The sequence below is a fragment of the Salmo salar genome, chromosome ssa24, assembly GCF_905237065.1.
Source record: "Salmo salar chromosome ssa24, Ssal_v3.1, whole genome shotgun sequence".
Lineage (NCBI taxonomy): Eukaryota > Metazoa > Chordata > Actinopteri > Salmoniformes > Salmonidae > Salmo > Salmo salar.
In genome coordinates, this window is record NC_059465.1 from 8618311 (window position 1) to 8642796 (window position 24486).

Here is a 24486-nt window from a genome sequence, read left to right on the forward strand (position 1 = left end):
GGTCGCTCGTGAGGAGATGAATGAAAAGTTATTGTCTGGAGGATCTTTTCACCTTGAGAGACGCCATACAAAATGTCTGGGTGGATGGACCAGGCTCAATGACCAGGAAATGTTGCTCCGTCAAACAAAAATAAAACATACCAAACTGCCATTCTAAGAGCATCCATTCATTGCAAAGCCAAAAATAAATCTGCTAATAAGTAACTCTCTCATCACATGTCAAGATTCATCTCTGAAGAGAAGCTCCTCAATAAGGCGGTCCCACTGGCTGATATTGAAATGATTTATATGCACATAAATCATAATGAAACGCCAACAAGTTGAAAGGGGTTCTACTTATGTCCTCTTCTGGAGCAGTTAAAGTATTGATTTGTTTCAATCCCCACCAAGGTCACAATCAGAGAGAGAGAGCAAGCGAGAGAGAGAGAGAGAGAGAGCGAGAGAGAGAGAGTAGCTGAGGACAGCACTATGGCTGTGAGTTATAATCATCAAACACAAAAATGTATTTCCAGGACAACTCATAACATGGATTGACTGCAAAGAGAGAGACAAGGGATCGATTGTAAACTTCAGCCCTCTGTTGCGTTGTTGCTGCTCCTCAAAATGGGTTTTTTAAAGTTATCACCTTGCAACAATGGAAGACTCTGTCCTCTCTGTCTCAACCTATCATACAGTGCATGACCTGTGCTGATATTGCACAGGGATGAGGATGCCCCAGGGATTCATATTTGATAACACAGCAGATGAAGCAGTCAATCAATCTCAACTTATCTGTCCAAAGGGAGGGGAGGAAGGCACCGCATACTGTAAAGCAGGGCTGGGCAAACTTTTTCACTCGAGGGCCACATCGGGATTTTGAAATTCAACGGAGGGACGCATTTTTTGGGGGACCAATTGTTTGTTAAAATCAATTTGCCGGGGCCTCCCGAGTGGTGCAGCTGTCTAAGGCACTGCATCGCAGTGCTTGAGGCATCACTACAGACCTGGGTTCGATCCCAGGCTGTGTCACAGCTGGCAGTGACTGGGAGACCCATGAGGCGGCGCACTATTGGCCCAGCATCGTCCGGGTTGGGAGAGGGTTTGGCAGGCCGAGATTTCCTTGTCTCATCGCGCTCTAGCGACTCCTGTGGCGGGCCAGGCGCATGCACGCTGACACGGTCGCCAGGTGTACGGTGTTTCTTCCGACACATTGGTGCAGTTGGCTTCCGGGTTAAGTGGGCATTGTGTCAAAAAGCAGTGCGGCCTGGCTGGGTCGTGTTTCGGAGGACGCACGGCTCTCGACCGCCTTCCCGAGTCCGTACGGGAGTTGCAGCGATGGGACAAGACTATAACTACCAATTGGTTACCATGAAATTGGGAGAAAAAAGGTATAACATTTTTATTATTATTATTTTTTTATAAATGTCTTTGTACTTTGCCCCCCCTTGCCTTAGAGGGATGAGGCTAACTGATGGGACTGACTGTACTCATGACCTACAACACTATAGGAGCCTCAAATGGCACCCAATTCCCTATATAGTGCTCTAGTTTTAAACAGAGCCCTATTGGAGTTGGTCAAAAGTAGTTTATTACATAGGGAATAGGGTGCCATTTGGGACACAGCCTGTAACACAGTCCACTGCCTCCAAACAAGCCCTCTTAGTCTAGTCTGCTAGTGGACGACTGGACACCGACGCCCCTTAGCCATTTATTTTGTCTGGCCTGGACACCCTTCAAAGGGCAGTCGGTCGTGGCAGGTCAGGTTTAGGTTCACTGATTGGATTGTTTTGAGCAGTCATAATAAACACACAATAAACTTCCATTTGTACAGATGAAAGGCCTGGTGGGTCACAACACAGAAACTGACCCTGGCTGGTTATCATGTCTGGCTGTTGGACAAGTCACAGTATTTCTGTACTGTGTAAATTGACATGGTGACAACTTTAGTTCAATAATTGCAGAAATGCAATTAAATCCCACAAGATTAACTTTAAGAAACTTTAAATTGTAGGCGACTCTCTTTTAATATGCTGGCTTTCAAAACTAAGGGGAAAACACTCCAAGAAGCGAGAATAGGAAATCAATTATGTGTTGCAATGTTTTGATTACTTCCCCTCTTGGCATATAGCTTATCAATTTCCCTCTTATGGGAAAAGCATAAAATTACACAAAATGAAAATTAAATCGAAATATGGTCTGGGTTTTTTTCTTGTGATGAATTGGTTTGGTTTCATATAAATTAAGGCCCATGTTATTGGTCCTCCATGACCCTGGTGTATCTGATAGCACACATAGCGCGGGAGTGGGGGGGTTGGTGTGTTCACGTCTGATAAGACAGGCCGGGGGTGGAGGACTGTGATACCAGCACAAACACTTATCTCGCAGCACTATGCTACGTCCCAAATGGCACCCTATTCCCTATATAGTCCACTACTTTTGACTAGGGCCCTATGGGGCCCGGTCAAAAGCACTGCACTATACAGGGAATAGGGCGCCATTTGGGACGAAGCCAGTACGCTGCAGTGAGATCACTTTGCCAAGGGTGAACAGTATCACCCTGACGGAACCACAAGGTTGCTCTGGAGCCCTCCTACATTATCTGACTGTTACAAAAATAAACACACATTTATTTAACAGAAAAGCCATTTCCAAATCTGACATTGAGATAGAAAGACAAAGTATGATACTGTGAATGCACATGGGAGGGGAATGCCTTGGCAGATAACTGAAGACTCAATTCCATTTTATGATGTCAAGATTTCGCTCATCTCTGGACAGTGAGCCCATCAATATTCTTTACTGCAGCATGGCCCAACGTACAGTAGTTCTGTCTCACGCTGCTCTTAAAGCCCAGTCCAGCTGGAGAGGATAGATACTAGTCATTGTTCATGAGCACTTTTTTACATGTTGAGGACTGGTGACCTCCTGTTTATTAGTCTAACCTCATCTGCTACCTTTACAGAACATCTAATCACTCATTTTTCTAGACAGTCTTAACAACCGAACCCTCCATTCATTCATCCCACTTCCTTTCCCTTAGTTTTAACAATTACAATAAAATCTGCTTGTGTTGAACTGTATTCCAACTGTGTCGTAATGTGGTGAAAAGGTATCGTACTGAGGCTGAGTGATACACTTTCCAAGTAACCGACACCTTCCGTCTCAGGTCACCAAATCTAGCTGCAAGACGAACTCGACTGAGATCTGATTGCAGTACTATAACAAGAGAGCTAGGAGCTGCGTGGGCTTCATATTAGTTACCTCTAGAAAGCGATTTTTTACTTAATTGCCTACACATACAAAAAGTGACACTAGGATCAGACATGAGTGAAGGGGAAAAAATCTGACAGCATGATCCAATTCCTTCTGTAAGGGTGTTTAACTGGCGGCAGAGAAGTCAGACGCAGGAGAGAAATAACTGTGTTTCCAACGGCATAGTTTACTCACAAAAACCCACCGGGAAACATAATAATAAAAATCAATGGGTAACATAACCCGACGCACACCAGTACAGACGTACACAAAACACTTACAATAAACAATCACCGACAAGGACATGAGGGGAAACAGAGGGTTAAATACACAACATGTAATTGATGGGATTGGAACCAGGTGTGATGGAAGACAAGACAAAACCAATGGAAAATGAAAAATGGATCAGCGATGGCTAGAAGGTCGGTGACGTCGACCACCGAACACCGCCCGAACAAGGAGAGGGAACAACTTTGGCGGAAGTCGTGACACCTTCACAGACATGAAGACAGAAAATACCTCAGCTCGGCTCTTTAGTGGCTTTATAGACCAATAACTTTCTACTTCCTGGTCTGTGGTAGGCACAAGGCAGGAACAATCTGGGTGTTCATGTTTACTTGATAGAGGAAACTATCTATCAACTGTAGACAGATAATTAATTTTCCTGGAGAGGGAGCACCATGTCGTCTGGGGAGCGTCTCGTGGTGCTGCTCCCTGACTTGTACTTTGCACTGCAGTAGTACATTCAGAAAGAGGAGAGGACAATTTCCTCTGTCCTTGGTCCTAGTTCCTCCCTCGAAAGCTGCACTGGCAGCAGTCCAGTATTTCCAATATGGCAAATGTGTTAACAATGTACAGCAGACAACTTGATAAAAAGGTATAGAGTAATAAAAATGTTGTGCATTTCCATGATGCTCTCTTCGTTCACTTGCAAATTAATCGAAGGGATGTTCAGGTTATTCAAGGACATCCAAAGTACTGTAGACTATCTTTTCAGGACTGATAAGTGGGAGATTCTTCACAGGATTGAGAGGCTTTATGACTTTCTCCCACCCTATTCTCTAACAGGAAGGTGAGGTTTTCCCACTCGGAAATCGAGGCAGGAATGTTGGCTGTGATATGAGGACATCTGTTTGTCCTTGTCTGCATGTCTATAAGGGCTGAAAGTGTGTCGCGTGTCCTAATGGGAAGTACTACCATCCATTCACACACTTGTATGAGCTATATAACCCCACCCCGGGAACATTATGCTATGGTGGGTGCATTCCAATATGTGGGATCACTGGTGAAGGAAAAGAGTCACAGCCGTGTTATTGGACGCCTCCAATGCAGCGACTATGTTGGTAACACAGAGGCCCCGGAACACAGACAGGCTGTGTCCCAAGGCTCTGGTCAACAGCAGTGAACTATTTAGGGAATAGGGTGTCATGTGGGACGCACAAACCGGCTGCCAGTGCTTCCCCTCCACTCAGCTCACACATTAGCATCAGAGGAGCATTAAAAACCATCTGGGATTTCTGCACTTTAAGACATTGGATTCTTTTGAGAGAATCTTTGTGTCTTTGTTCCCGTGGTGATGACTAATCTGTCGGGAGCTTTTTGTCTCAGAGGGGCCGTCACCATCAGGGGCCAATTCTGGGAGTGATATAGGAAAGAGGCCTTTTATAAGGTTTAATACATGCGTATGTGTCACTCTCAAATGTGTTCAGCAAATATAACATGAAAACAAAGCACAAATACAAAAGCATGATACTACAGAGGTCAATTTACTGGATTGAAGGCTAAGTCAGTGTGTACATGAAGCAAATAGGTCCTCTCAAAGAGATAGATTGATGGTATTCATTCATTGTCAAGGGTGGGATTTCATGAGTCACAGGAACTCAAACTACTACAAGCACAAGCAATTACTTCTTCACTCCAGAAAGGTTTTGGTCTTGCAGTCAAGCTTCACATTGTGGGCTATGTGTTTCCAGGTACTGGGATCTGATTAAATCTCTGTGTTGTAGGTAGGCTAACATCTGGCAGACAGACATGCCCTACTGCCAGCGGCTGGGATATACAAGTTGATATGCACAACTTCCTTATCAGAAATACAAACACACATTTATCAACCTGGAATAGTCTAAATGAACCGCAGCAGGTCATTATCTAGCAATTACTTAACATCATTAAATTCAATCAATGAGACATATGCAGAAATTTAATTATGTCATACAGTCAGTGAGAGCAATGACTGTGCAAAGAGACACAGAGCGAGAGAGAGTGAGAGGGGAGGGGGGGGGGGAGCTTTCTACATGTCTCTGTGTGTGGAGTAAAGGTGGTTTAGAGTTTTTTTTCTCCCTCTGGTTGGATATTTAACTTGCTGGTAGAAATGAGGTAAAACGGATTTAAGTTTGCTTGCTTTAAAGAGAGGGAGAGAGAGAGATGGAAGAGAGACAGGGAGAGAGGGAGCGAGAGAAAGAGAAATAGAGATCGAGGCAGTGGGGGGGGGGGGGACTTTAAAATAGAGATTGCAGTTGTTTTGTCCAGCAAAAAAATCCCCATTTGGTCCTGAGACTCATCCAAACTCGACTAATTTGCTATCCTTCCCTCTCCTTATGAGCATGCTCAGACCAACCTCTTCAGGTCATTATGAATACCACAATCACCACCAGAGGAGCTAAGTGGGTGTACATGTAAAAACAGTCAACTTCTCCAAGTGCCTTGATTATCAAGCGTGGGGCATTAGAGGATACAGCTGTCCAAACAAAGGACATTTCCCCACTCATCTCTGGCACTGGGTGTCACTGTCAATGGGTCCTCCCTCTGCACATAGCAATAGCGTCATAAAACGTTCCCACCCCAAGCCTGAGAAACCACCGAAGGCAAGCAGTCGGCACTAGAACACAACCAATCTGACACCGGCTGTACACATGTCAAGTATATGAGAAAGTGGTTGACAGAGGAAAACCTACATTCCAGTGTCACATGTCTTAGCTCACGGCGATAGAATGAAACCCACACAAATAAACCAAGATAACTCATGTCAAAAATAATCCCACAAGCATTGGACTCGTGTGTGGAAAAAGTTCAATATTGGTCAATTAGGAACTGAATATCATTGTGTTGCAAGGGTTGAGCCTGCTTCAACCGTTATTTAGCCAACAATGTTTAAAAGACTAGATGAGGTGTAAGTATTACATTGTATCTCCCCCTAATGTCGCAATTACCATCCAACAGACACAACCCTGGTATCCTGGGGGTCTCCTCCTTCACTGCACCCCACATCTCCCTACATATACACACACAGCGCCCCAAAATACACAGAGCACACCACACAAATATCTCCACACACAGCGTACACACACACACGCACGCACACACACACACAAACACAACTCCATACCCATCCTCTCCTCCACTCTCAGTCATCACAGTCACAGGGGTGTAATCTCTTTGTGGGACGTTATCGACAAACCCCCCAATAAGCTCCTTACATCCCTAATTTCTCTCTCTGAGCGTGCTGATATATGACATCTGTGAGGAGTGAGGACCACGTGCACACACACACACACACTGAACAGCGTGAACAGTACATTGCTATAGGCTAGAGGGAGGGAGGGAGTCGGCGGAGCTGCCAGCTAGTACTGCGTACCCAGCGTACAGTGGGAGAACCTGGAGAGAGGAGAAAGAGTAGATAGAGTAGAGAGAGCAGAGAGAGTAGAGAGAGCAGAAAGAGCAGAGAGAGCAGAGAGAGCAGAGAGAGCAGAGAGAGTAGAGAGAGCAGAGAGAGCAGAGAGAGTAGAGAGAGTAGAGAGAGCAGAGAGAGCAGAGAGAGTAGAGAGAGTAGAGAGAGCAGAGAGAGCAGAGAGAGTAGAGAGAACAGGGCGAGAGTAGAGAGAGCAACTCTAATGCACAGCATCTGTCTGTCTTCCGGGCTACAGAACCCCGCTGTCTGCTGGCACACATTTAGTAGATTTACAGAGGGCTGGACAGACTCAGATCTGGCAGGCTGCAGCAGGCAGCACCCACGGAAACAACCATACCCCTATCTGTACTCCTAACACAACCCGAGCCGACCGCAACTGAACACAACACCTTCGCAGAATTATTCAGTAGTTAGCTGATGTCTTGGATCCCTCAATTTACAATTTTCCCTCTATTCAGGTAAGAGCTAACCTCATCCTCAGGCTCTAAAGAGAGAGTGCGGATGGTGGAGGAGATTAGGTAAGAGCTAAATAGTAGAAGCATGTCAACAATGTGGTGAACAACATCCTTCATAAACTGTAATGGGCACTTTTGAACATGTACAGTCAATTTACTGTCGGTAATGATGGAACAAAACCGAGCCGGTCTCAGAAGTGTCTGCTTGTTAAATAATAATGAAGCGAAACAATAAAAGATCCCACTTCGATTGATGAAATCTATCTAATTATAATCCACAGTTTACTATTTCAAAATATGTTGCTATGACAATAAACAGCCATTTCTCTGATGTATCTATAGAATATATATTGATATCTACATATTTTGCAATAAATACGTCATTTCCTGTGAAGATTTAGAAACCAAAATCATTAAATTGATTGTATTTTCCTATTTGATACTTCTCTAATATTAATACAAATCCACAGTCACAGTCACACCAACAATAGTCTTAAATGATCTGATTACACAAAATCTAGACATCAGCATTCATTCTATTTCGAACAGAGCATCAAATTGTTGCAGACAGGTAAAGACAGGAGCAGCTTACCTTCTACTGAATTCACAGAATCTCTCCACTGGAGCTAAATCAATGTAGTAGAGTTGGGCTCAAATAAAACAAATGTTCTTGTGGGTCTGTGTCTTTGCCTTCTAAAGCAATGACAGTTATGTCATTTTCCTCTCTTTCTCTCAGTCACTCTATTCCTGCCACCTAGAGAGCCAGCCTGCTGATGCTGTAGCCAGTGAGAGGGGAGAGAGAGAGAGAGAGAGCAGCCAGGAGATCTAGGGACTGAGTGAAAGAGAGACGGAGGGAGAATTCCCTTTCTCTTAAACAGTAGACTCTGCGGTCAGACCCCACTCCTACCTAGCGCTCTTAAATACCCCCCCACCCCTCTTACTGGAAGCTGAGGAGTTGAAACGGGATGCCTCAAGGCTGGCTCCTGCTCGCTCACAGTACAGAGAGGGAGAGAGAGAAAGGGACGGAGTAGACGAAGTAGACGAGGGGGGGGGGCATATTAGCCACAAAGTAAAGCAGCCAATGGGAAAAAATGAGTGAATGCAGGGCCACATTAATATACTATTTTAGACTTGAATATAAAAAAAGAAAAGCAGCTAGTGACTGCCTCTGCTTTATGATGATGATAATAATGGTGGTGGTAATGGTAATGATGGTAATGATGATTATGATGATGCCAATCAGATCTTTGTCCTCTTATCCCTTCTCATCGACTACCTTCCCCAAGTATACCAGGAGACTGAAACCTCATACATGACATCATACAGAACAGAGCGAGCCTGCTCTCCCTACAGCGCTCCACCAACCACACAGCCCTTGATTAGTGTGTGTTTAGATACAGCCTGCGTCCCAAATGCCACCCTATTACCTTTATAGTGCACTACTTTTGACCAGGACCCACAGGGACCTCCATCCCTTTGGTCTACACCCAGGTCTGGGGTGAATGTAACACTTCCTTCCTTAGGATCCACTACAAGTACGCCAGTAGAGCAAAACCCAGTGGATGCTGGTAGCAATTACCAGCCGTGAGCTGTGCTGCATTGAGCATTTAGTGTAAACAGACAGCCCCACTTCAAATAAACACAGGAACAACCAACGAGGACGAGGCAGGACCCAGCCAGAGCCAAAGCCATACTGCTCCCAGGCAGTGTCCCCTAATTCCCAGGGACTTCAAAAGGGGGATGTACATCAAATATATTTCATAAGAGCCAGAGGATCCAGCATGGGGAATGGCATGACCCGGCCTGCAGACTAATCGGGGGACACAAAGGCGATGGTGCTGATGATGGTCGTGCTGCATTGGGGGGGGGGGGCTTACCTTGACAAACGTTTTTATCAACCCCCATTAGCGTTCTTCTCCTCAATATATCATGTAATAGAGCTGCTGTGACAGAAAAACCTTGTCAAAATGTGACATATTCTAATGGTGCCCGTCTCTCTGGATGTTCTCTGTATAAAACAATCTGAAAATGGAAACACTTTCCATGTCTTCCTTCCTCGCTATGGCTGAATAACACAGGTCGTGTCCCAAACGGCACCTCATTACCTTTATAGTGCACTACTTTTGAGCAGGGCCCATGTGTCTCTGTTCAAAATAAGTGCACTATATAGGGAATAGGGTGCCGTTTGGGATGCATAAACAGTGATAAGTATGCCTGGTGTGTGAGGCAAGGGACGTAGCGGTGTGTGGTGAGGGGAGACAGAGAGAGAGGCTTTCTCAGCAGGGGACATGATCCCCTCTGTGTTATTGAGAGCCAGTGGCCAGTCAGATAGAAAATATCCCCCTAATCCCATACAAAACTCAATGGCACATACTGTATGTAGCTTGGCCGTTGGGTAATAAAGTATATTCCATGACTCGAGTGGCCTGATTAATTTTGCTTTGGCTCCCCTGAGGGTAAAAGGGAAAGAGGATCTAGTCTATAGATTTCTAGTTGTGTTAACAATCAGTGCTTAGGTTATAATCAACGCCGTCATTCACTATAGGATGAAAAGAGGCTGTGGAGCCATGTCTAAGTATAGCACCTGTTTTAAATGAGTATGTCTGTACACGCAGAGAGACCCTACGTTCCTGTGGAACACGTACTGCGACTCTCCATCTGTTCCTCTTCTCACCTTCCTGTCGCACTCTCCACTTCTCTCTCTCTCTATTTCACCGCAGCGCAGTCAGGGAGGAGAGGGAGGATTCACAGGGAATTGCAGTGGGAGCTTGACTACTCCCTGTTTGTCATGCTTCTACTCCTACCTCTGTCTACAGACTTTTCACAAAATGCATGGAGCAGAGTGTGATTTCCCTGCTGACGTGTGTGTGTGAGAGCGTATCCTTCCCTGTCATCCATTCCCGTAGCTATCCGGAACCAGACTCTTGCTCGAGGGAGACACATTTTTTTTTTCATTAAGTGCAGAAGGATGTTCTGATTTAGATTGGCATTTAAATGTACTGTACTGTACATGTCTGATGTTTATCACTGCTACATTCATTCTCGACACCTGCTACGTTAATTCTCCAAACCTGCTACGTTAATTCTCCTAACCTGCCTGGTTAATTCTCCTAACCTGCTACGTTAATTCTCCAAACCTGCTACGTTAATTCTCCTAACCTGCCTGGTTAATTCTCCTAACCTGCTACGTTAATTCTCCTAACCTGCTACGATAATTCTCCCAACCTGATACGTTAATTCTCCGAACCTGCTGTGCTAATTCTCCGAACCTGCCATGTTAATTCTCCAAACCTGCTACTTTAATTCTCCGAACCGGCTACGTTAATTCTCCGAACTTGCTACGTTAATTCTCCTAACCTGCTACGTTAATTCTCCTAACCTGCTATGTTAATTCTCCTAACCTGCCTCAAAAGTCAAATCTGACATTCATTTGACAAAAGCTGGATCCCTTTTAGCCATGACCACAGCATGAAAACGGCCAGCTAGTACATCTCTCTCCAGATCGACATTGAATAACTTGCTAGTACACAAGCCAGCCAAAGGAATTGTTTCCCATTTCTAAGCAGCAAATTAGAATGAAATCAATACAGCGCTCTAGTCACTAATTTGTGGTGGAGCAGCTAGCTAGCCTTCAGTCCAATGTTAGCAGACAGAAAACATAATCTGGCGAGACTGAGAAAAAAACTAAGGCAAGGGTTGCCTGGAGCATATTTAATAAGGTCTTCTTGCCACTGTATAATTGGTGGCACTCGACTTGAAGGCGAGGAAAAGGACTCGGCGGGAAGTGAGACACTTTCTGTCAATGACAGTGAGACCTAATTATAAGATGGAGCCCCTGCAGCAATTCTGTGTGTCAAGGCAGGGAGGTACTGTAGTGGAGGCAGGCAGGCAGCAATACGGCACTGATGGGGCAGACACACCACCCACTGAAGGTGCAGATGACCTGGAAAAACCTGTTTACCTCATTAAAATTGAATTCCCAGGTAATAATGGGGCCTGGTCACTTTGCCTCCCTCCCTATGTCTGTCCTTCATCTATTATGCACTAGCCGCTAGCTGGCATGGTGTGGGTTAAATCCTCAGGGAAGGTCAACTTGGACAGTAGCAAGAGTAGCAAGGAGCGGAGGAGTCCTGTAGATCCTCCAGTCTACAGGAACCCATGCCGCTTAATGCAGTAGTGAGACAATAACACAGCATTGGGAAGCAAGGGATGTGTTAGTGGATCTGTAAGTGGAGAGTGCTCAGCTTGGGTGAAGTGAGTGTGCCATTAAAAATCAGACATCAGCAAAATAAGCCTGTGGCTGCAGTAAGTTAAACAAGGGCGAAACAGCCTATTAAAAGGAATCCATAATTCATAACCCAGGGAGGGAAGAGACATGGCTCCAGGATAGGCTCAAGCAGAGCCACACAGTGAGCTAGAGGACAGAGGATCCTTTCTTCCTCTTTCATTGTTCTATGGTTCTTCAATCTCTATAAACGATGAACATTTGGCAAACCAAATAATGCAGAAATGACGGAAATATGCAAATGGCACAATTAGACCATACTTATTCGTGAGCATTGGGATGATCAACACACAAGGAAGGTACATGTTCAAACAGAGAGCCCCTGTCAACGTCGATATTGAGTATCGTCTCATCTACACTGTTGGAAGCCTGGAAGTCTGATGCTGTGGACCACACAAGCGCACACACACTTAGTTGTGATCAGCCTTATAAAACCAGCCTTATAAAACGCCTGTACATTTCCCAACACAATGACAGGACCTTGTGAGTTTACAGCCACCTTTTGTGTTGCCACAGTTGGCACTGTGTCTACAGTAGGGGTGTGCCAACCTGATCATAGGCTACTCGTATTGGATTGGATAACACGGAAGTGTTTTAATATGCCTAAACAGGCTAGATGTTGGCAAAATACCGCACATTTTTAAACCAAAAAAGCTGCAGAGGGATGTGTGTGTGTGTGTGTGTGTGTGTGTGTGTGTGTGTGTGTGTGTGTGTGTGTGTGTGTGTGTGTGTGTGTGTGTGACTGTGTCAGGGCCGGCGTTATGGGTGGGCCTAAGGGGGCCCTACCGTACCTCCTTGCCCATCCAAATAAAATATTGAAATATTTCTAATTTATTTGACCGAGATGAGCGCCTAAAGAAAGACGCATCAATCTCAGATAAAGCATCCGAGTGAGCCAGACAGCGCTCCGTAGTATGTGTAGATCATGTATCTGATACTCTGTGGACTAAAAGAGTATGGCATGACATACTATTTCTGGCCAGACAGGATCAGATACATACATGTGCTACATAGAGTACCAGTCAAAAGTTGGGACACTCCTACTCATTCAAGGGTTTTTCTTTATTTGGACTATTTTCTACATTGTAGAATAATAGTGAAGTCATCAAAACTATGAAATAACACATATGGAATCACGAGGTAACCACAAAAGTGTACCTCATGAAGCTGGTTGAGAGATTGCCAAGAGTGTGCAAAGCTGTCATTAAGGCAAAGGGTAGCTACTTTGAAGAATCTCAAATATAAAATATATTTTGATTTGTTTAACCCTTTTGGGGTTCCTACATGATTCCATATGTGTTATTTCATAGTTTTGATTTCTTTACTATTATTCTACAATGTAGAAAATAGTCAAAATTAAGAAAAACCCTTGAATGAGTAGGTGTGTCCAAACCTTTGACTGGTACTGTATAGTAAGACAGATGGGCGCTGTTTGGCTCGCTTGGATGCTTTCTCCAGTGATAGTTTCAGCAGAGAGCGAGCAAGATAAGCATCGATAAGAAACAATACTGTGCTGCCGTATTCATTGACCTGGCCAAGGCTTTCGACTCTGTCAATCACCGCATTCTTATCGGCAGACTCAATAGCCTTGGTTTCTCAAATGACTGCCTCGCCTGGTTCACCAACTACTTCTCAGATAGAGTTCAGTGTTGTCTGGACCTCTGGCAGACTCTATGGGGGTGCCACAGGGTTCAATTCTTGGGCCGACTCTTTTCTCTGTATATATCAATGATGTCGCTCTTGCTGCTGGTGATGCTCTGATCCACCTCTACACAGATGACACCATTTTGTATACATTTGGCCATCCTTTGGACATTGAGTTAATTAACAAATCTCCAAACGAGCTTCAACGCCATACAACTCTCCTTCCGTGGCCTCCAACTGCTCTTAAATGCTAGCAAAACTAAATGCATGCTCATCAACCGATTGCTGCCCGCACCCGCCCGCCCGACTAGCATCACTACTCTGGACGGTTCTGACTTAGAATATGTGGACAACTACAACTCTAAACTCTCCTTCCAGACTCACATTAAGCATCTCCAATCCAAAATGAAATCTAGATTCGGCTTCCTATTTCACAACAAAGCCTCCTTCACTCATGCTGCCAAACATACCCTCGTAAAACGGACGATCCTATCGATCCTTGACTTCGGCGATGTCATTTACAAAATAGCCTCCAACACTCTACTGAGCAAATTGGATGTAGTCTATCACAGTGCCATCCGTTTTGTCACCAAAGCCCCATATACTACCCACCACTGCGACCTGTATGCTCTCATTGGGTGGCCCTCGCTACATATTCGTTGCCCGACCCACTGGCTCCAGGTCATCTATAAGCCTTTGCCAGGTAAAGCCTCACCTTATCTTAGCTCACTGGTCAACATAGCAATACCCACCCGTTGCACGTGCTCTAGCAGGTATATTTCACTGGTCATCCCCAAAGTCAACACTCCCTTTCGCCGCCTTTCCTTCCAGCTCTCTACTGCAATGACTGGAACGAATTGCAAAAATCACTGAAGCTGGAGTCTTATATCTCCCTCTTTAACTTTAAGCATCAGCTGTCAGAGCAGCTTACCGATCACTGTACCTGTACACAGCCAATCTGTAAATAGCACACCCAACTACCTCATCCCCATATTGTTATTTATCTTCTTGCTCTTTTGCACCCCAGTATCTCTACTTGCACATCATCATCTACATCATCTTATTTCGCCTCTATGGCCTATTTATTGCCTTACCTCCCTACTTTTCTGCATTTGTACACACTGTACATATATTTTTCTATTGTGTTATTGACTGTACGTTTGTTTATGTGTAACTCTGTGTTGTTGTTTTTGTCGCCCTGCTTTGCTTTATCTTGGCCAGGTCACAGTTGTAAATGAGAACTTGTTCTTAATTGGCCTACCTGGTCAAACAAAGGTGAAATAAAAAAATGAAATAAAAAACTTGAAGACTCATTATACCATAGACTTACTGGTAAAATGCTCATGAGGGGGTACTTCAGTTCGTGGTACACTAACCGAAAATGGTTGGGAACCACTGGTCTAAATGATCCGACCAAAACGTGCAAGGTGAAGTCATCGGGCGGAGGAAGCAAAGCAAGTGGATGGTGAAATACAGCTTCACTCTATCCAATCAGAGCAGCAGGATCAATGTACAGCCCGCCCTTCTCTTTACAGACAGGGAAACTAGCCAGTTGAGTTATTTAGACCACGTAGCACCTCACACTTGATAGAAAGATGCGCGCTGGCACCCCAAGAAATATTTTTTGCACAATCACTGATGGTGGCAAAAAATACTCTGTCATAATCCAATGAGGACAATTGCCCATATCCATTACAATATATAAAAAATCCAACTACTCCGCAAACCCCTGGCCTACAGTAGGTTTGCAAAATTCCATGAACTTTCAATAAATTATCTGGTTTTACAGAAATCCTGGTTGCAGGGAATCTTCCAACCGGGTTATCGGGAAATTCCAGGAAATTTATTGAAAGTTCCCTGCATTTTGCAACCTTAGTCTACAGTGGCTGACTGACCTCTACTTTTCATTACACAACTGCTGATAAACATCTCAGGGCTCATGATACTTTCATGACTGGCTGACATGCATGACGCTCATATATACACTATATATACAAAAGTATGTGGACACCACTTCAAATGAGTGGATTCTGCTATTTCAGCCACAGCCATTGTTGACAGGTGTATACAATCGAGCACACAGCCATGTAATCTCCATATGCGTTATATGGAGTGATGAATCACGCTTCACCCTCTGGCAGTCCGACGGACGAATCTGGGTTTGGCGGATGCCAGGAGAATGCTACCTGCCCGAATAATGGTCTGGGGTTGTTTTTCATGGTTCGGACTAGGCCCTTTAGTTCCAGTGAAGGGAAAGCTAACGCTACAGCATACAATGACATTCTAGACGATTTTGTGCTTCCAACTTTGTGGCAACAGTTTTGGGGAAGGCCCGTTCCTGTTTCAGCATGACAATGCCCCCGTGCACAAAGCGAGGTTCATACAGAAATGTCCACGTACTTTTGGTCATGTAGTGTATAATGCATGAAATCAACAAAAACTGCTAAATTTTCATTTAATGTCAGTGTAATTTTCTCCCCATTTGCTATGGACAGAGTTGGGGAGTGACGGATTACATGTAATCCATTACAAAAAAAAACCCGGTAACTGTACCCCGTTACGTTACCAGCAAAAATATTGTAATCAGATTACCGATACTTTTGAAAAACTAGATGATTACTTTTAAATTCAGAAAGGATGTTTGCGAAAAAAAATCTTTGACACTTCTGTTTTCTCAATGACATTCAAATCAGCATTGAAAAAGGCACAAGTTTAACTTGTTCCACCTGAGCGTGTCTGACCACCATTATGACACACCAAATGTGTTTGATTGATCCCGGAAAAGAGCAGGAATCAGCTTTTGTGGGCTACAATCCAAGCTATGTCTTCCAATGGTGCGACTGCTGTCGGCACCCAAAGATTATCCAACTTGAATAAGTGCTTGGAGGTAAGGATGACAGTAGTGGTGTAATCTACGGTGATATGGATATCGCTTATTATTGATATCTACATAGCGCAATGATGTGAATGACACTGCTGCTCACTCATTGCTGCTCACCCTTATGGATTGTGGTTGTTGTGGATGGCTGTTCACAAATCTAAATGTGTATTTGAACCCAATAATGGTTGAATTCAAGAAGTTTAAGCTGCCTATCAATCATTGTTTTTGAAAACAATGGACAGCCAGTGAAAAATGCGCTCTTGCAGCAGCTGCATAGTGCGGATCCAAGCCTATGGGATAAAAGTGGGGCTTTTATTGCTCAATCTAATTCATACTGATAAAAAAAAATCAATAGTGTCACAGGCGTCGTAAAGGACAGACCAAGGTGCAGCGGGTATAGTGCTCATCTTTATTTTTTTTATGAGATAACACATAACAAAAATGACAGCCAAACAGTTCCGTAAGGTACACTAACTAAACGGAAGACAACCACCCACAAAACCCAAAGGAAAACAGGCTGCCTAAGTATGGCTTCCAATCAGAGACAACAAAAAACACCTGCCTCTGATTGGAAACCATACTCGGCCAAACATGGAAAAAATGAAACATAGAAATAGAAAACTAGAACAAAAATCCCCTAGAACAAAAAAAACCAAAACACACAAACACCCCCTGACCATACTACAATGACAAAAGACCCCTTTACTGGTCAGGATGTGACAGTAACCCCCCCCAAAGGTGTAGACCCCGACTGCACCTCAAAAACCCCACAAAACAACCCCAAACCTAAAGGGAGGGAAGGGAGGGTGGCCACCGTCAATGACGGTTCCTGTGCTACACCCCCCCTTCCCAATCCTCTCCCTCCGGAGGTGGCTCTGGCTCTGGGCGTAGCTCCCGTTCAGAAGACTCTGGGCTGAGGAGCGTCGCTGGAGGCTCCGGGCTGAGGAGCGTTGCTGGAGGCCCCTGACTGGGGAGCGTCGCTGGAAGCCTCCTGCGTGGAGCTGGGACCGGTCTCCCCGGACTGGGGAGACTTACAGGAGACTGGGTGCGTAGAGCAGGCACGGGCCACACTGGGCCGTGGAGGCGCACCGGCGGTCTGGAACTCAGGGCTGGCACACCCCGTCCTAGCTGAGTGGTCACTGTAGCCCGGCACAGGCGGAGCGCTGGCACAGGGCGATCTGGGCTGTGCTGGAGAGTGAGGGCTGCCGTGCGTAGATCAGGCGCAGGGTAAGCTGGACTGAGGAGACGCACTGGTGGCCAGATGCGCTGCGCTGGTGCATTTCTCCCTGGCTGCCGGCCAACTCTCGCCCGGCAACGCTGCGGAGCCCTTACTGACCACACCTGACTGTGCGTGCGTATGGGCGACACCGTGTGCATTTCTGCATAGCTCGGTGCTCTCCTCGTCACCCACTCCCCAAGGTAAGCACGGGGAGTTGGCTCAGGACTCCACCCTGACTCTGCCCAACTCCCTGTGTGCCCCCCCCCCAATTTGGGGGGGGCTGCCTCTCGCACTTGCCTTTGGGCCTATACAGCGCCTCATAATAGCGCCGCACTGCCTTCGCTGCCTTCAGTTCCGCCTTCGGTCGCTGGTACTCCCCAGCCTGCCTCCAGGGTCCTTTCCCGTCTAAGATCTCCTCCCACGTCCATGATTCCAAATACTTCTCCTCCTTCTGCTGCTTGGTCCTTCTTTGGTGGGTGGTTCTGTCACAGGCGTCGTAAAGGACAGACCAAGGTGCAGCGGGTATAGTGCTCATCTTCTTTATTTTTTTAATGAGATATCACTTTTAACAAAAATAACAAAAACGACAGCCAAACAGTTCCGTAAGGTACACTAACTAAATGGAAGACAACCACCCACAAAACCCAAAGGAAAACAGGCTGCCTAAGTATGGCTTCCAATCAGAGACAACAAAAAAACACCTGCCTCTGATTGGAAACCATACTCGGCCAAACATGGAAAAAATGAAGCATAGAAATAGAAAACTAGAACCAAAAACCACCAAAACACACAAAACAAACACCCCCTGCCACGCCCTGACCATGTGACAAATAGGCTCAACTTGTACACTTCTGATAGACTTAACAGGGCAATCTATAGTTGCTACATCCATTTTTGGACTTATAAATGATATATATATACATACAGTGAGCACCATAATTCATTGGACAGTGACCATTGTTTTGTTATTTTGGTTCTGTACTCTAGCACTTTGAGTTTGAAAGGATACAATGACAATGAGGGTGAAGTGCAGACTGTCAGCTTTAATCTGAGGGTATTTTCATACATATCGGATGAACCGTTTAGAAATTATAGAAGCTTTTGTACATAGTCCCCCATCAAAAAACATTGGACAGTTTAACATAATGTAGAATAAAGTAATCATTGTTAATATTTGGTCGCATATCCTTTGCATGCAATGACTGCTTGAAGTCTGCAATCCATCAACATCACCAGACACTGGGTATCTTCCCTGGTGATATTCTGCCAGGCCTGTACTGCAGCCATCTTCAGTTCCTGCTTGTTTCGGGGACTTATTGCCTTCAGTCTCCTCTTCAGCATGTAAAATGCATGTTCAATTGGATTCAGATCCGGTGATTGACTCGGCCAGACAAGGGTTTTCCACTTTTTGGCCATCAAAAACCCCTTCGTTGCTCTAGCAGTATGTTTAGGGTCATTGTCTTGTTGCATGATGAAGTGCCGTCCAATGAGTTTGGAGGCATTTGGTTTTATCTGAGCAGATAAAATATTTCTGTAGACTTCAGAATTCATTGTTCTACTTCTGTCTGCAGTCACATCATCGATGAAGACAAGTGAGCCTGTTCCACTGGCAGCCATACAGGCCCAAGCCATAACACCCCCTCCACCATGTTTCACAGATGAGGTGGTATGCTTTGGATCATGGGCGTGTCTTTTTTTCTCTCCACACTTTCCTCTTTCCATCACTCTGGTACATGTTAATCTTTGTCTCATCTGTCCACAATACTTTTTTCCAGAACTCTTGGGGCTCTTTTAGGTGCTTTTTAGCAAACTGTAATCTTGCCTTTCTGTTCTTCAGGCTTATCAGTGGTTTGCATCTTGTAGTGTACCCTCTGGAGTCCTGCTGGTGTAGTCTTCTACGTATGGTAGACTTTGACACATCTACACCTGCATCCAGGAGAGTGTTTTTGATCTGTTGGGCTGTTGTCAGGGGGGTTTCTTCACCATAGAGAGTATTCTCCAGTCATCCACTACAGTGGTCTTCCTCAGTCTACCGGGTCTTTTGACATTGAGTTCACCGGTTGTTTTTTTCTTGTTAATGATGAACCAAACTGTTGACTGGGCATGCCCAGGGTTTTTGCAATGTTCCTGATTGATTGATTTTCATTTCTGAGCCTTATGACGGCCAGCTTCATTTGCATCGACACTGCTATCTTCCTCATGTTGTCACACCCCAACAACAACCTCCAAAGGCATTAGCAAAGTCTAGAATCAATACTATTCATCAACAGCTCTCCAGCATTCACTAACGACACAAATGAATAGACCTGCCTAACGACACACATCTGTGAAGCCAATTGAACAAATACTTGTAGTACCTAAAAATGGGGGGACCATGTACAAAAGGTGCTGTCATTTCTAAACGGATCATCCGATATGTATGAAAATACCCTCAAATTAAAGCTGACATTCTGCACTTCACCCTCATTGTCATTGTATCCTTTCAAACTCAAAGTGCTAGAGTACAGAACCAAAATAACAAAAGAATGGTCACTGTCCAATGAATTATGGTGCTCATTGTATATATATGTAAACATTGTACATGTTAACAAACACTGTATAGCCTCATAACATTAAAACAATAATTTTGATGTCATGGATGGTCAGTCCTTGCATCTATAGCTCTGTCTATTAATCTGAGAGTGGTTAAATTTCTCTAGGCCAATCCCTCAGCTTTTTACTAAAACAGAGTCGGGGCAACCATTTTGTTATTGTTTCATCTGTGAATTTTCCCTTTAAACAGCTGCATATTATCAAGATATCAAAGTATCACCAACAAAAAGGTAAAAAGTAGGCCTATAGCAAATGCAGCATATGGCATTCAATTGTCACATGTAAATAGCACTTTTCAGTAGTGCTCAAAGCATGCCATTCCATGAGCGCAGCATTTATTTTCAACTTGAATCAATGAGCCCAATCAGTCCTCCATTACAACAAAATCATAAACAACAGAGTAGGGCTGGCTAATAAGTCATGTGACGGTAATGCTTGTACAAACTCGAACCCAGGCACAGAGCAACACAGCAAGCAGAGGTAGGGGTAAATCAAGAACCTTTACTTAGGGTCTAACAAACTAACAAAACATGATGGGGTGACAACTTCCTTGATTCCAAGTGCAGAGGCAGATCCCTAGTAGACAACCAGACCATCTAGCCTGGACGCAGGAGGGGCCTCGAACAGCAATGACGGTTGGCCTGTCGTTGAACCCGAGCTGAGGACCTCAGGAGCGCTGACCGAGCCCTCTTCCAGGTCCGGTGGCAATGAGAGATGAGACGTTGAGCAGATGGAACCGCCACTTCAATCTCCTGATCTGGAAACAAAGGAGGCTGGTAACCGTACAAAACCTGGAATGGTGACAGGCCGGTGGAGGAACACTGGAGAGTGTTGTGTGCGTACTCTACCCAGGGAAGATGCTGACTCCAAGTGGCGGGTTGGCGGACACACAGCACCGTAAGGCAGTCTCCAGATCCTGGTTCACCCGTGCCGTTTGACCATTGGACTGAGGGTGATAGCCCAAGGACAAACTGGCTGATGACCCCAGAAGAGTACAGAATGCCCTCCAGAGTCTGGAGGCAAACTGGGGGCCCCAGTCGGAGATGATGTCCAGAGGAAGTCCGTGAAGGCGGAAAACATGCTGAATGACTAGCTGAGCAGTCTCACGGGCAGATGGAAGCTTAGGCAGCAGGATGAAATGTGCCGCCTTGGAAAGATGGTCCACAATGACCAGGAAGACAGTGTGGCCCTCTGAGGATGGAAGACACGGGATGAAATCTATAGAGAGATGCGACCAGGGTCGAGAAGATGTTGGCAGCGGATGAAGAAGCCCCAGAGGCTGCTGACGAGGAGTATTGTTCCGGGCGCATGTCGGACAAGCAGCTACAAAGGTCCAAGTGGCCGCCTCCGCCGAGGGCCACCAAAACCTCCTCCTCAGAAACTCTAGCGTTCACTGCCCTCCCAGTTGAGAGGTGAGATGCGACGAGTGAGCCCACTAAAGTACCTTGGACCGTGCCCCAAGAGGAACAAAAAGTCTGTTAGATGGGCAGCCGTCAGGAACTGCCTCCCTACCTTGCGCCTCCCTCACTACAGTCTCTGTACCCCAGGACACCGGCGCAAGGATGAGCGACCTGGGGATGATGGATCCAAGAGGTCGATCCTCACTGGAGCTGGGGAACTGGCGAGAAAGGGCATCCGGCTTCACATTCTTAGACCCCGGACGGTAAGTTGACGTGAATCTGAACTGAGTGAAGAGCCCAACAAGCTTGTCGGGGACTGAGGCGTTTAGCCTCCTGGATGTAGGCCAGGTTCTTGTGGTCAGTCCAAACCATAAAGGGATGTTCCGAACCCTCCAACCAGTGCCGCCACTCCAAAGCCAGTTTGACCGCAAGAAGCTCCCGGTTGCCGACATCATAGTTCCTCTTCACTGGAGTGAGACGCCTGGAGAAGAAGGCACAGGGATGAAGCTTTTGGTCTTTAGACAAGCGCTGAGACAGAACCGCACCCACGCCAACGTCAGAGGCATCCACCTCTGCCATAAAGGGAAGAGAAGGATCCATATGGGCTAGAATGGGTGCAGAAGAAAAACCGACGTTTCAGGTCCTGGAACGCCTTCTCAGCAGCAGAGGTCCAGCTTACATGCCCAGCCGAGCCCTTGGTGAGCGCTGTCAATGGTGCAGCCACAGAACTAAAGTCTCTCACAAATCTCCGGTAGAAATGAGCAAAACCCCAAAAACCTGGGCTTGCTTGACTGTGCTGGGCCGCAGCCAGTTGACCACCACTTCTACCTTTTGGGAGCCCATCCGTACACAGCCCTGAGACACGATGTACCCCAGGAAAGAGATCTGAGGAACGTGAAACTCACACTTTTTGACCTTCACGAACAAGTAGTGAAAGAGGAGTCTTTGAAGAACCTGGCAAACATGTTGGATATGTTTCAACCATGGACCTGGAGAAGATGAGGATGTCATTCAGGTACACAAATATGAACTGGTGAAGGAAGTCGCGCAGTACATCATTAACCAGGGCCTGGAAATGTCTGGGGCATTTGGAAGTCCAAATGGCATGACACGGTACTCATAATGTCCATTTTGGGTGTAAATCCATTTTAGAGAAAACCGTAGCTCCCCGGAGTCTCTCAAAGGCTGACGACATAAGAAGAAGAGAGTAACGGTTCTTGATGGTAATGTTATTTAAACCCCGGTAATCGATATAGGAACGTAATCCCCCATCCCTCTTTCCAACAAAGAAAAAACCCACTCCTGCAGGTGAAGTGGACGGCCGAATTAAACCAGGTGCCTGCGCCTCCTTAATATAACTGTTCATTGCTGCCGTCTCTGGACCTGAGAGAATACAGCACTCCTCTTGGAGGAGTGGTGCCGGGCAGGAGGTCGATGGCACAATCGTAGGACCTGTGAGGAGGCAGTTCGCTGACCCTTTGTTTGCTGAAGACCTGACCCAGATCCCAGTAATCCTGAGGTATGCGGGAAAGATCTGGCTTGCCATCCCCAGCTGGGGGAACAGGAGAATCGGAAGCCTCCAGACGAGTAGGGCCGAGAAAGGTGTGGAGAGTGTTGCTGGCAGGTGAACTGGCATGAAGGATTCCATCCCAGAACTCTTCCCGAAGGCCAGTCAATTTGAGGATTATGGGTAGAAAGTCACGGATGTCCAAGAACCAGGGGAATGTAACTGGATAAACTCCACATGATAATCCAGAACTTGTAGCTGAATAGGCATGGTGAGTTGCTTCACCTTCCCAGACCCTAGGGGTTGACCATTCAGAGCAGTGACCGACAACGGACTGTCCAGCTTAGTGAGGGGCAGCCCCTGTTGGCGAGCTAATGTGTAATCCAGAAAACAGCCAGTAGCCCCAGAGTCCATGAAAGCAGGAATGTCCAACTGCCCATTGTCCTGCCGTAGGTTGGCCGGAAGCAAGGTGCGTACCGTGTCGGCAGCTGGAGACTGTATCTGACTTGCCAGTATTCTCCAGTCTACTGACGAGTCATCCCATTTCCTGTCAGCTCGGGACAGGAGGCATGGAAATGTCCAGACTGTCCACAGTAAAGACAACATTGCTCATTAATCCTGCGTCTTCTCTTCAGAGCGGAAAGTCTGGTGCATCCCAATTGCATCGGCTCCTCTGAAGGATATGAAGGAGAACCAGAGCCAAATTGAGAACTCTGACGGGGTACAGGGCAAGCAGATGCAGCATAAGGCAGTGGAACAAACTAAGAATCGACTCCCTTAGCGGAGCCAGAAATACTGGAACCAACTCGGAACCCCTCCTTCCTCTCACGAAGCCGATTGTCAATCCGGATGGCCAGAACGATAAGCTCCTCCAGAGTGTCAGGGTTGTCCCGGGAAGCCATATCATCCTTGAAAACCTCGCTGAGTCCGTTCAGAAAGACTGAGTGAAGTGCCTCTGTATTCCAATTGCTCTCAGCGGCGAGCGTCCGAAAGTCAAGGGCGTAATCAGCTACGCTCCGGCTTCTCTGCTGAAGCGCAATGAGTCTTTGAGCAGTGTTCCTGCCACTAATGATCAAAAACCCCCTTCATCTCCTGGGTGAAGCTTTGCCAATTAAAAACAAATGTCTGATTGCTGCTCCCATATGGCCATGGCCCATCCTGAGAGCAATGAGATTATGTATGCCACTCTGGAACGCTCTGTGGGGAACGTTGATGCCTGCAACTCGAAGGCCAGTGAGCATTGGAGCAGGAACCCACGACACCCCCCAGGAGGCCCCTTATAGCGCTCCAGTGCCGGGAGATGAGGCTCATGAAGGGAAGGAGACGCTGAGCTGGTAGGGAGTGGATGATTAGAAACAGTCACAGGTGCAGCAGCCGTTGCTCCCGTCTGTCCTATCTGCAGAGCAGACACAGGAGTTCTTAAATCCTCCGACAATGTCTGCAGCCGCGCCTCATGGTGACCAATCACTGTTCCATGGTGGGTGTGAGCCGACCGTAAATGGTGGAGTTCGAAATGTTCCTCGGATGACAGAGAGATCTCTGCTGGGTCCATTGTTGGCTTTGGTCTACTGTAACGGTAATGCT

At 46.0% G+C, this 24486-nt stretch overlaps 1 protein-coding gene across 4 annotated transcripts in view; it reads right to left on the minus strand.

The window, feature by feature from the left end:
- Positions 1-24486, minus strand: part of LOC100380751 (tenascin) — a 114450-nt gene that overhangs the window by 41537 nt on the left and 48427 nt on the right. For 2 of the 4 annotated variants that reach the window (XM_045707106.1, XM_014171018.2), the window contains exon 1: positions 7967-8353. The exons of 1 other annotated variant lie outside the window; for it this stretch is intronic. The gene's annotated coding sequence lies outside the window, so the exon portion shown is untranslated. Of the gene's footprint in view, positions 1-7966; positions 8355-24486 lie in introns of those variants that run through there. One more of the 4 variants, XM_045707105.1, reaches the window with a different exon arrangement.